The sequence below is a fragment of the Arachis stenosperma genome, chromosome 7 (genome assembly GCF_014773155.1).
Source record: "Arachis stenosperma cultivar V10309 chromosome 7, arast.V10309.gnm1.PFL2, whole genome shotgun sequence".
NCBI lineage: Eukaryota > Viridiplantae > Streptophyta > Magnoliopsida > Fabales > Fabaceae > Arachis > Arachis stenosperma.
In genome coordinates, this window is record NC_080383.1 from 67,163,307 (window position 1) to 67,176,671 (window position 13,365).

Below are 13,365 nucleotides of genomic sequence, written 5' to 3' on the forward strand. Positions count from 1 at the left end.
ATTTGTTGCCTTTTCTGTTGAGAAAGGTTTAATGTTTGAATCATATCTTTTCTTGTTAGGCAAGTCACTAATTTTCAAAATCAAATCTTTTAAAATTGTTTTCAAATCATATTTTCTCAATCACATCTTTTTAAAACCATAACTTTTCAATCAAATCTTTTTAATCACATCTTTTTCAAAATAGTTTTCAATCAAATCCTTCTAATTTCTAATTTCAAAATCTTTTTCAAAAATTACTTGATTTCTTTTCCACTTTCAATTTTCGAAAATTATCAACATCTTTTTAATTGAATTTTCGAAAATTCTCTTCCCTCCTTCCCACATCCTTCTATTTATGGAGTACTACTCCTTCTTAATGCACAATTTGAACTCTATCTAATCAAGTTCGAATTCTTCTACCTTCTCTTCTTCTATTTTTCTTTTCCTCTGACACCTCAAGGAATCTCTATACTGTAACATAGAGGATTCCACATTTTCTTGTTCTCTTCTCTTTCATATGAGCAGGAGCAGAGACAAAGGCATTCTTGTTGAAGCTGATCCTGAACCTGAAAGGACCTTGAAGAGAAAGCTAAGAGAAGCCAAAGCACAACTCTCTTTAGAGGACCTGACCGAATTCTTCAAGGAAGAAGAACACATGGCAGCCGAAAACAACAACAATGCCAACAATGCAAGGAAGGTGCTGGGTGACTTTACTGCACCCACTCCCGACTTCTATGGGAGAAGCATCTCTATCCCTGCCATTGGAGCAAACAACTTTGAGCTTAAGCCTCAATTAGTTTCTCTAATGCAACAGAATTGCAAGTTCCATGGACTTCCAATGGAAGATCCTCATCAGTTCTTAGCTGAATTCTTGCAAATCTGTGACACAGTCAAGACTAATGGGGTTGACCCTGAGGTCTACAGACTAATGCTATTCCCTTTTGCTGTAAGAGACAGAGCTAGAATATGGTTGGATTCTCAACCTAAAGAAAGCCTGGACTCTTGGGAAAAGCTAGTCAATGCCTTCTTGGCAAAGTTCTTTCCACCTCAAAGATGGAGTAAGCTTAGAGTGGAAGTCCAAACCTTCAGACAGAAGGATGGAGAATCCCTCTATGAAGCTTGGGAAAGATACAAACAATTAATCAGAAAGTGTCCCTCAGACATGCTTTCTGAATGGAGCATCATAGGTATTTTCTATGATGGTCTCTCTGAACTATCCAAGATGTCTTTGGATAGCTCTGCTGGAGGATCTCTTCATTTGAAGAAGACGCCTGCAGAAGCTCAAGAACTGATTGAAATGGTTGCAAATAACCAATTCATGTACACTTCTGAAAGGAACCCTGTGAACAATGGGACTAGTCAGAAGAAAGGAGTTCTTGAGATTGACACTCTGAATGCCATACTGGCTCAGAATAAGATATTGACTCAACAAGTCAATTTGATTTCTCAAAGTCTATCTGGAATGCAAAATGCACCTGGCAGTACTAAGGAAGCTTCATCTGAGGAAGAAGCTTATGATCCTGAGAATCCTTCAATGGAAAAGGTGAATTACCTAGGAGAACCCTATGGAAACACCTATAATTCTTCATGGAGAAATCATCCGAATTTCTCATGGAAGAATCAAGAGAGACCTCAACAAGGTTTCAATACCAATAATGGTGGAAGAAACAGGTTTAGCAATGGCAAGCCTTTTCCATCATCTTCTCAGCAACAGACAGAGAGTTCTAAGCAGAATACCTCTGACTTAGCAACAATGGTCTCTGATCTAATCAAAACCACTCAAAGTTTCATGAATGAAACAAGGTCCTCCATTAGAAATTTGGAAGGACAAGTGGGTCAGCTGAGCAAGAAAGTTACTGAAATCCCTCCAAGTACTCTTCCAAGCAATACAGAAGAAAATCCAAAAGGAGAGTGCAAAGCCATAACCATGGCCGAATATGGAGAGGAAAGAGAGGAAGTGGATGCCACTGAGGAAGGCCTCAATGGACGTGCATTAACCTTCACTGAGTTCCCCAATGAGGAACCATGGGAATCTGAGGCTCAAAATGAGACCATAGAGATTCCATTGGACTTACTTCTGCCTTTCATGAGCTCTGATGAGTATTCTTCCTCTGAAGAGGATGAGTATGTCACTGAAGAGCAAGTTGCTAAATATCTTGGAGCAATCATGAAGCTAAATGACAAGTTATTTGGAAATGAGACTTGGGAAGATGAATCTCCCTTGCTCACCAAAGAACTGGATGACTTGTCTAGGCAGAAATTACCTCAAAAGAGACAAGATCCTGGGAAGTTTTCAATACCTTGTGCCATAGGCACCATGACCTTCAAGAAGGCCTTGTGTGACTTAGGGTCAAGTGTGAACCTCATGCCTCTCTCTGTAACGGAGAAGCTAGGGATCTTTGAGATACAAGCTGCAAAAATCTCACTAGAGATGGCAGACAACTCAAGAAAACAAGCTTATGGACTTGTAGAGAATGTTTTGGTTAAGATTAAGGACCATTACATCCCTACTGATTTCATAGTCCTAGAGACTGGGAAATGCATGGATGAAACCATCATCCTTGGCAGACCTTTCCTAGCCACAGCAAAAGCTGTGATTGATGTTGATAGAGGTGAAATGATCATTCAGGTGAATGAAGAATCCTTTGTGTTTAAGGCTCAAGGATATCCCTCTGTCATCATGGAGAGGAAGCATGAAGAGCTTCTCTCAAAACAGAGCCAAGCAGAGCCCCCACAGTCAAACTCTAAGTTTGGTGTTGGGAGGCCACAACCAAACTCTAAGTTTGGTGTTGAACCCCCACATTCAAACTCTAAGTTTGGTGTTGGGAGGTTCCAACACGGTTCTGAGTATTACTGAGGCTCCATGAGAGTCCTCTGTCAAGCTAATGACATTAAAGAAGCGCTTGTTGGGAGGCAACCCAATGTTTCATAGTTAACTATTTTCTTTTGTTATTTTATCTTTTTTGTAGGTTGATGATCATAGGAAATCACAAAAACAATGAAAAAAGCAAAAACAGAATGAAAAACAGGAAGAAAAACAGCACACCCTGGAGGAAGATGCTGCTGGCGTTTAAACGCCAGTAAGCCTAGCAGTTGGGCGTTTAACGCCCAGTCTGGCACCATTCTGGGCGTTTAACGCCAGAAAGGGGCACCAGACTGGCGTTAAACGCCAGAAAAGGGCTAGAACCTGGCGTTAAACGCCAGGAATGGGCACCAGCCCGGCGTTTAACGCCAGAAATGGCTCAAAACGTGAATTTTGATGCCAATTGGTGCAGGGATGACTTTTCCTTGACACCACAGGATCTGTGGACCCCACAGGACCCCCATCCACCCCACCATCACTCTCTCTCTTCTTCCCCCATCCACCAATCACCTCAACACCTCTTCCCCAAAAAACCCTTCACCTATCAAATCCCATCTTTCTCTTCACCACTCACATCCATCCTTCATAAATCCCCACCAACCTCACCCTTCAAATTCAAACCACTTTCCCTCCCAAACCCACCCATTATGGCCGAACCATTACCCCCCTCTCTCTCCTATATATACCCTTCTTCAAACCTTCATTTTCACACAACCTAAACACCACTTCTACCCCTCTTTGGCCGAACACACCACCATCTCCCTCTTCTTCATTTCTTCTTCTTCTACTCTCTTCTTTCTTCTTTTGCTCGAGGACGAGCAAATATTTTAAGTTTGGTGTGGTAAAAGCGTTGCTTTTTCGTTTTCCATAACCATTTATGGCATCCAAGGTCGGAGAAACCTCTAAAAAGAGGAAAGGGAAGGCAAAAGCTTCCACCTCCGAGTCATGGGAGATGGATAGATTCCTCTCAAGGGTGCATCAAGACCACTTCTATGAAGTTGTGGCCTTGAAGAAGGTGATCCCCGAGGTCCCCTTTTCACTCAAAAAGGGTGAATATCCGGAGATCCGCCATGAGATCCGAAGAAGAGGTTGGGAAGTGCTTACCAACCCCATTCAACAAGTCGGAATCTTGATGGTTCAAGAGTTCTATGCCAATGCATGGATCACCAAGAACCATGACCAAAGTGTGAACCCGAATCCAAAGAATTATCTCACTATGGTTCGGGGGAAATACTTGGATTTTAGTCTGGAGAGTGTGAGGGTGGCGTTCAACTTGCCTATGATGCAAGGAGATGAACATCCTTACACTAGAAGGGTCAACTTTGATCAAAGGTTGGACCAAGTCCTCACAATCATATGTGAAGAGGGCGCACAGTGGAAGCAAGATTCAAGAGGAAAGCCGGTTCAATTGAGAAGGCATGACCTCAAGCCCGTGGCTAGAGGATGGTTAGAGTTCATACAACGCTCAATCATTCCCACTAGCAACCGGTCCGAAGTTACCATAGACCGGGCTATCATGATCCATAGCATCATGATTGGAGAAGAAATAGAGGTTCATGAGGTTATAGCCCAAGAACTCTATAAGGTGGCGGACAAGACTTCCACCTTGGCAAGGTTAGCCTTTCCTCACCTCATTTGTCACCTCTGTTATTCAGTTGAAGTTGACATAGAGGGAGACATCACCATTGATGAGGATAAGCCCATTACCAAGAAAAGGATGGAGCACACAAGAGACCCCTCTCATCATGAGATCCCTGAGATACCTCAAGGGATGCACTTTCCTCCACAAAACCATTGGGAGCAACTAAACACCTCCCTAGGAGAGTTGAGTTCCAACATGGGACAACTAAGGGTGGAGCATCAAGAACACTCCATTCTCCTCCATGAAATTAGAGAAGACCAAAGAATCATGAGGGAGGAGCAACAAAGACAAGGAAGAGATATTGAGGAGCTCAAGCACTCCATAGGACCTTCAAGAGGAAGGAAGAGCCGCCATCACTAAGGTGGACCCGTTCCTTGATTTCCTTGTTCTTTATTCTTCTGTTTTTCGAATTTTATGCTTTATGTTTATCCATGTTTGTGTCTTGTGATCATTAGTGTCTTAGTGTCTATGCCTTAAAGTTATGAATGTCCTATGAATCCATCACCTTTCTTGAATAAAATGTGCTTAATTGATAAAAGAAAGAATTGCATGAATTTTGAATTTTATAACAGTTTAATTATTTTGATGTGGTGGTAATATTTTTGTTTTCTGAATGTATGCTTAAACAGTGCATATGTATCTTGAATTTGTGGTTCATGAATGTTGGCTCTTGAAAGAATGATGAAAAGGAGACATGTTACTGAGGATCTGAAAAATCATAAAAATGATTCTTGAAGCAAGAAAAAGCAGTGAATACAAAAAAAAAAAAGAAGAGGAAGCAAGCGAAAAAAAAAAACCGAAAAAAAAAGAGAAAGAAAAAAGAAAGAAAAAGAGAGAAAAAGAGAGAAATAAGAGTTGTGATCCAAGGCAAATAAGAGTGTGCTTAAGAACCCTGGACACCTCTAATTGGGGACTTTAGCAAAGCTGAGTCACAATCTGAAAGGGTTCACCCAATTATGTGTCTGTGGCATGTATGTATCCGGTGGTAATACTGGAAGACAGAGTGCTTTGGGCCACAGCCAAGACTCAATAAATAGTTATGTTCAAGAATCATCATACTTTACTAGGAGAATCATTAACACTATCTGGATTCTAAGTTCCTAAAGAAGCCAATCATTCTGAATTTCAAAGGATAGAGTGAGATGCCAAAACTATTCAGAGGCAAAAAGCTAAAAGCCCCGCTTATCTAATTAATACTGATCTTCATAGATGTTTTTGGAATTCATTGCATATTCTCTTCTTTTTATCTTATCTGATTTCCAGTTGCTTGGGGACAAGCAACAATTTAAGTTTGGTGTTGTGATGAGCGGATAATTTGTACACTTTTTGGCATTGTTTTTAGCATGTTTTTGGTATGATCTAGTTAGTTTTTAGTATATTTTTATTAGTTTTTAATTAAAATTCACTTTTCTGGACTTTACTATGAGTTTGTGTGTTTTTCTGTGATTTCAGGTATTTTCTGGCTGAAATTGAGGGATCTGAGCAAAAATCTGATCCAGAGACTCAAAAGGACTGCAGATGCTGTTGGATTCTGACCTCCCTACACTCGAAGTGGATTTTCTGGAGCTACAGAAGCCCAATTGGCGCGCTCTCAACGGCGTTGGAAAGTAGACATCCTGGGCTTTCCAGCAATATATGATAGTCCATACTTTGCCCAAGATTTGATGGCCCAAACCGGCGTTCAAAGTCACCTCAAGAAATTCCAGCGTTAAACGCCGGAACTGGCACCTAATTGGGAGTTAAACGCCCAAACTGGCACTAAAGCTGGCGTTTAACTCCAAGGAGAGTCTCTACACGAAAATGCTTCATTGCTCAGCCCAAGCACACACCAAGTGGGCCCGGAAGTGGATTTTTATGTCATTTACTCATTTCTGTACACCTTAGGCTACTAGTTTTCTATAAAGTAGGACCTTTTACTATTGTATTAAAAATCTTCGGATCTTTGGAACCTTTTTCTTTAGATCTTTTGATCACATTGGGAGGCAGGCCATTCGGCCATGCCTAGACCTTGTTCTTATGTATTTTCAACGGTGGAGTTTCTACACACCATAGATTAAGGTGTGGAGCTCTGCTGTACCTCGAGTATTAATGCAATTACTATTGTTCTTCTATTCAATTCCGCTTGTTCTTTGTCCAAGATATCACTTGTTCTTCAACTTGATGAAGGTGATGATTGACGCCCATCACCATTCTCACCCATGAACAAAGTGACTGACAACCACTCTTGTTCTACAAGCATCTGAGGCTTAGTGAATATCTCTTGGATTTCTGATTGCACGATGCATGGTTGATCGCCTGACAACCGAGTGCTCGCCTGACAAACGAGCCAGCCATTCCGTGAGATCAGAGTCTTCGTGGTATAGGCGAGAACTGATGGCAGCATTCATGAGAATCCGGAAGGTCTAACCTCGTCTGTGGTATTCTGAGTAGGATTCAATGACTGAATGACTGTGACGTGCTTCAAACTCCTGAGGGCGGGGCGTTAGTGACAGACGCAAAAGAATCACTGGATTCTATTCCGGCCTGATTGAGAACCGACAGATGAATTCCGCTATGCTGTGACCAGAGCATATGCAATCGTTTTCAATGAGAGGATGGGAGGTAGCCACTGACAATGGTGAAACCCTACACGAGCTTGCCATGGAAAGGAGTAAGAAGGATTGGATGAAGGCAGTAGGAAAGCAGAGAGACGGAAGGGAAGGCATCTTCATGCGCTTATCTGAAGTTCCTACCAATGAATTACATAAGTATCACTATCTTTATCTTTTGTGTTATTTTCGTTCATCATCATATACATTTGAGTTTGCCTGACTAAGATTTACAAGATGACCATAGCTTGCTTCAATACTAACAATCTCCGTGGGATCGACCCTTACTCGCGTAAGGTTTATTACTTGGACGACCCAGTGCACTTGCTGGTTAGTTGTGCGAAGTTGTGTAATGCCATGGTATTGAGCTACCACATTTTTGGAAGCCATTACCGGGGATTATGAGAGTTGTGAAAAAGTATTGTTCACAATTTCGCGCACCACAAACCCTAAAAACAAAACAAACTAAAATAGACACTACATAAATTCCAAAGTAATTATTAAATTTGCATTTTTCATTGAACTTGAAAAATATTATTGGGCCTCTTGTTGTTTTGACCTAGCCTAGTAGGCCTTATGAGTTGCTGCCATTTTAGCACTACTATTTTTGAGACAGATTCCTGGTCTCCTTGATGCCCAAGACCGACTAGTATAATTCTTCTAGTATTTAGATCCTTGAACATGACAAGATTACCATTGTGTTTCTTGTCTCTAAAATGATGAAAATTCTCTCCTAAACACGTATCATTGATGAGCGGATAATTTATACGCTTTTTGGCATAGTTTTTAGGTAGTTTTTAGTATGATTTAGTTAGTTTTTAGTATATAATTATTAGTTTTTATGCAAAAATCACATTTCTGGATTTTACTATGAGTTTTTGTGTTTTTCTGTGATTTCAGATATTTTCTGGCTGAAATTGAGGGACCTAAGCAAAAATCTGATTCAGAGGCTGAAAAAGGACTGCAGATGCTGTTGGATTCTGACCTCCCTGCACTCGAAATGGATTTTCTGGAGCTATAGAAGCCCAATTGGCGCGCTCTCAATTGCGTTGGAAAGTAGACATCTTGGATTTTCCAGCAATATTTAATAGTCCATACTTTGCCCGAGTTTTGATAACGCAAACTAGAGTTTTAACGCCATCTTTCTACCCTTTTTTGGCGTTAAACGCCAGAACTGACATAAAAGCTGGAGTTGAACGCCCAAACTGGCACCAGAGCTGGCGTTTAACTCCAAGAAAAGCCTATGCACGTGAAAGCTTCAATGCTCAGCCCAAGCACACATCAAGTCGGCCCCCCAAGTGGAGTTCTGCATCATTTACTTATCTCTGTAAATCCTAGGTTACTAGTCATTATAAATAGGACCTTTTACTATTGTATTTTCATCGGGAGATCTTTAGATCATTTTTGAGACTATCTTTGGATCACTTTTGATCTCTTGATCACGTTTTGGGGGCTGGTGATAAACCCCATTTGTAGGGTTTATCTTGTATTGATTTTTGGGGATTTTATCACCTTTTATCCACATTTATTCAAGAAATAGCATGGTTTTGTATATTCTCCTTTAATTGTGCTTGAATGTGAAAACATGCTTTTTAGGTCTTAAAATAGCTAAATTTAATTCACCTTGATTCTATTAGATGCCTTGATATATTTGTTAAGTAATTTCAGAATTAGGAGGCAAAGATTGGATCAAAGGGAATGGAGAAAAAGCATGTAGAAATGGAGAACTCATGAAGAAATGAAAGAATCGCAAAAGCTGTCAAGCCGACCTCTTTGTACTTAATTGACCATAACTTGAGCTGCAGAGGTCCAAATAATGCGGCTCCAATTGGGTTGGAAAGCTAACATCTGGGGCTTCGAAACGATATAAGATTTGCCATAGTTGCATCGCGCATAGGGGCGCGCACGCGCACGGTACGCGGACGCGCCGATGGTGGCACATGACCCACTTAATGCAACACGTGGCCAGCGATTTTAGAAGCCTTGTGGCCCCAATCCAACTCATTTCTGATGCTATTTAAGCCAATGATTGAAGAGGAATCAACATACTTTTTATCATTAGTCATAGTTTAGTTTTAGAAGTAGTTAGAGTTAGAGAGAGAAGCTCTCTCTTCTCTCTAGAATTAGGATTAGGAATTAGGGTTAGATTAGGATCTCATAGTTCTAGGTTTAATTCAAGTCTCCTTCTACTTCTACCTTCAATTGATGATTGCTACACTTTGGTTCTTCTTTCTATCCCTATCCTCTTGTTGTAATTTCTCTTATTTTGTTTCTAGGTTTTGTAATTGAGATATTTTTGTTCTTTTATTTTCTTTTAATAATGCAATTTGAGGTAATTCATGATAATTGTGGTTTCCTTGAATTGTTGTTGTGAATTCTTTACATTTGATTGTTATTAGAATTAATTCTTGTTGTTGATTTACTATGCTTTTCTTTTGTGCCTTCCAAGTGTTTGAGAAAATGCTTGGTTGGATTTTAGTATAGATTTTGTTCCTCTTGGCTTTGGTAGAGTGATTAGTGACTCTTGAGTTATCTAATTCCTTTGTTGATTGATAATTAGAGATTGCTAATTGATTTGAATGCCTCTAAAGATAGTCATTCCTTTAGGAGTTGATTAGGACTTGAGGAATCAAATTGATTCATCCACTTGACTTTCCTCCATGGTTAGAGGTTAACTAAGTGGGAGCAATGAACAATTCTCATCACAATTGAGGAGGATAACTAGGATAGGACTTCTAGTTCTCATATCTTGCCAAGAGCTTTGTTAGTTGTTAGTTTATTTCCTTTGCCATTTATATTTCTTGTATAAAATCTCAAAAATCCCAAAATAACTCACAACCAATAACAAGACACTTTATTGTAAGTCCTAGGGAGAACGACCCGAGGTTCCAATACTTCGGTTTATAAATTTTAGGGGTTTGTACTAGTGACAAACAACTTTTTGCATGAAAGGATTATTGTTTGGTTTAGGAACTATACTTTACAACGAGAATTCATTAGTGAAATTCTAAACCGTCAAAAATCCAATCATTAGCTGGCCATTCGGCCATGCCTGGACCTTCATCACTTATGTATTTTCAACGGTGGAGTTTCTACACCTCATAGACTAAGGTGTGGAGCTCTGCTGTTCCTCAAGAATTAATGCAAAGTACTATTGTTTCTCTATTTAATTCACGCGTATTCTTGTTCTAAGATATTCACTCGTACTTCAACCTGATGGATGTGATGATCTGTGACACTCATATCATCCTCCCTTATGAACGCGTGCCTGACAACCACCTCCCTTCTATCGGCGAGAGCTTGAGTGTGTGTCTCTTGGCCTCCTGGTCCACGACGCATGGTTACCTCTCTTGAAAACAGATCCTTCCATTCCGTGAGATCAAAGTCTTTGTGGTATAAGCTAGAATCAATTGGCAGCATTCTTGAGATCCAGAAAGTCTAAACCTTGTCTGTGGTATTCTGAGTAGGATCTGGGATGGGATAACTGTAACGAGCTTCAAACTCGCGAGTGCTGGGCGCAGTGACAGTGCGCAAAAGGATCATTGGATCTTATTCCAACACAAGTGAGAACTAACAGATGATTAGCCTTACGTAACCCGTAACTGGACCATTTTCACTGAGAGGACAGACGGTAGCCATTGACAACGGTGATCCCCAATATACAGCTTGCCATGGAAAGGAGTACGCATGACTAGATGAAAGCAGGGATTCAAAAGGAACAAAGCATCTCCATACGCTTATTTGAAACTCCCACCAATGGATTGCATAAGTATCTCTATCCTATTTTATATTTTATTTGTCTTTTAATTATCAACACCCCATAACCATTTGAATCTGCCTGACTGAGATTTACAAGATGACCATAGCTTGCTTCAAGCTGACAATCTCCGTGGGATCGACCGTTACTCACGTAAGGTATTACTTGGACGACCTAGTGCATTTGCTGGTCAGCTACGCGGAGTTGTGAAGAAAGTGTGTGAGATCACGATTTCGCGTACCAAGTTTTTGGCGCCGTTGCCGGGGATTGTTCGAGTTTGGACAACTGACGGTTCATCTTGTTGCTTAGATTGGGTAATTTTATTTTCTTATTTTCAAAAAATCAAAAGAAAAAATATTTATTTTGTTCTTCATAATTTTTAAGAATGAATTCTAGAGTTTCATGATGATTTGTTGAAGTCTGGCTGGCTGTTAAGCCATGTCTAATCTTTTGGATCGAGGCTTCAACTTATCATCACAAGAGCTTGTTGATTTCTATCAATCTTGATGTTGAATGTAATGATATGCTAAAAGCTTGGCTGGCCATTGGCCATGTCTAGTATTTTGGACCGAAGCTTTCACTTAAAGCTTGGCTGGCTAGTAAGCCATGTCTAATTCCTGGACCGGAGCTTTAGACTAACATTGCATGATTCCTGGAATTCTCATTAAGAATTTTGAATTCCTTATTTTCCTTTTTCCAAAATACTTTAAAAAATACAAAAAAAAAACAAAAAAATTTATAAAATCATAAAAACCAAAAATTTTATGTTTCCTGTTTGAGTCTAATCTCACATTATAAGTTTGGTGTCAATTGCATGTTTTTAATAATCATTGCATTTTTTGAAAACTCATGCATTGTGTTCTTCATGATCTTTAAAGTTGTTCTTGATGATCTTCTTTGTTTGATCTTGTGATTTTCTTGTTTTGCATTATATGTTATTTTTCATATGCATTTTTAAATGGTTAGTGTCTCTAGTATAAAAATCTCTAAGTTTAGTGTCTTGCATGTCTTTCTTTTCTTGAAAAATTTTCAAAAATAAGTTCTTGATGTTCATCATGATCTTCAAAGTGTTCTTGGTATTCATCTTGACATTCAAGATGTTCTTGCATGAATTATCTGTTCTAATCTTGGTTTTTCATGTTCTATCTTCTTTTGTTATTTTTCTCTCACCTCATTAAAAATTCAAAAAAAATTCAAAAATATATATTTTTAAGTCAATAAAACAGAAAAATGAAGATTCAGAACATACAGCAGAGGAATCATAGAGAAAAAGCTGGACGTTCAGAAAAATGCCCAATAAGGAAGGATTTCTGGCGTTTAACGCTAGCCAGGGTACCTGGTTGGGCGTTAAACGCCCAAAGAGGTAGCATTCTGGGCGTTAAACGCCAGAATGACTAGCATCCTGGGTGTTTAACGCCAGGATGACACACGAGAGGTGTGTTAGTTTTCAATTCAATTATTTTTCAGTTTTTCATGTTTTAATTCTTATTTTTGAAATCATATCTTTCAAAATCAAATCGTTTCAATCATATCTTTTTCAAAAATTAAATCTTTTTCATTTTTCTTTCACTATTTTCAAAAATCTTACTAACAATTAATGTTTTGATTAAAAAATCTCAAGTTTGTTACTTTTTTGTTAAGAAAGGTTCAATATTTGAATTTTAGAATCATATCTTTTAAATTTCTTGTTAGTCAAGTCATCAACTTTAATTTCGAAAACAAAATCTTTTTAATTTCTTTTTCAATCATATCTTCTCAATCATATCTTCTCAATCACATCTTTTTCAAAATAATTTTCAATCATATCTTTTTGATTGCTAATTTATAAATCTTTTTCAAAACCATCAACCACTTTTTTAAAATTCTTTTTAATTATTTTAAAATTATTTTAGTTTTATTTAAAAATTTGTTTTCAAAAATCCCCCATCTCACCTCTTTCTATTTAAGGACTAACACTTCTCCTCAATTGGTAATTCGGACTCTATTTTTCTTTATATGTTCGAAATCTTCTCTATCTACCTCATCCCTCTATTCCTATTTTCCTCTGACACCTCAAGGAATCTCTATACTGTGACATAGAGGATTCCATACTTTCTTGTTCTCTTTTCTTTCATATGAGCAGGAACAAGGACAAAAGCATTCTTGTTGAAGCTGATCCTGAACCTGAAAGGACCTTGAAGAGGAAGCTAAGAGCAGCTAAAGCATAACAATCTGAAGAGGACCTGACAGAAAATTTTGAAAAGGAAGCAGACAAAACAGCCATGGCCAAACCCAACAACAATAATGCAAGGAAGGTGCTTGGTGGCTTTACTGCACCAAGTCCTGACTTCTATGGGAGAAGCATCTCTATTCCTGCCATTGAAGCAAACAACTTTGAGCTTAAGCCTTAATTAGTTTCTCTGATGCAACAGAATTGCAAGTTTCATCGACTTCCATTGGAAGATCCTCATCAGTTCTTGGCTGAGGCTTTGCAAATCTGTGACACTGTTAAGACCAATGGAGTTGATCTCGAGGTCTACAGACTTATGCTTTTCCC

General features: G+C 39.0%; 1 non-coding gene across 1 annotated transcript; it reads right to left on the reverse strand.

The window, feature by feature from the left end:
• Positions 1–1,039: 1,039 nt before the first annotated feature.
• On the reverse strand, positions 1,040–1,147 carry LOC130942676 (small nucleolar RNA R71). Its single transcript, XR_009071239.1, has one exon. It is a non-coding gene; the product is annotated as a small nucleolar RNA R71 (small nucleolar RNA).
• Between the last annotated feature and the right edge of the window lie 12,218 nt (positions 1,148–13,365).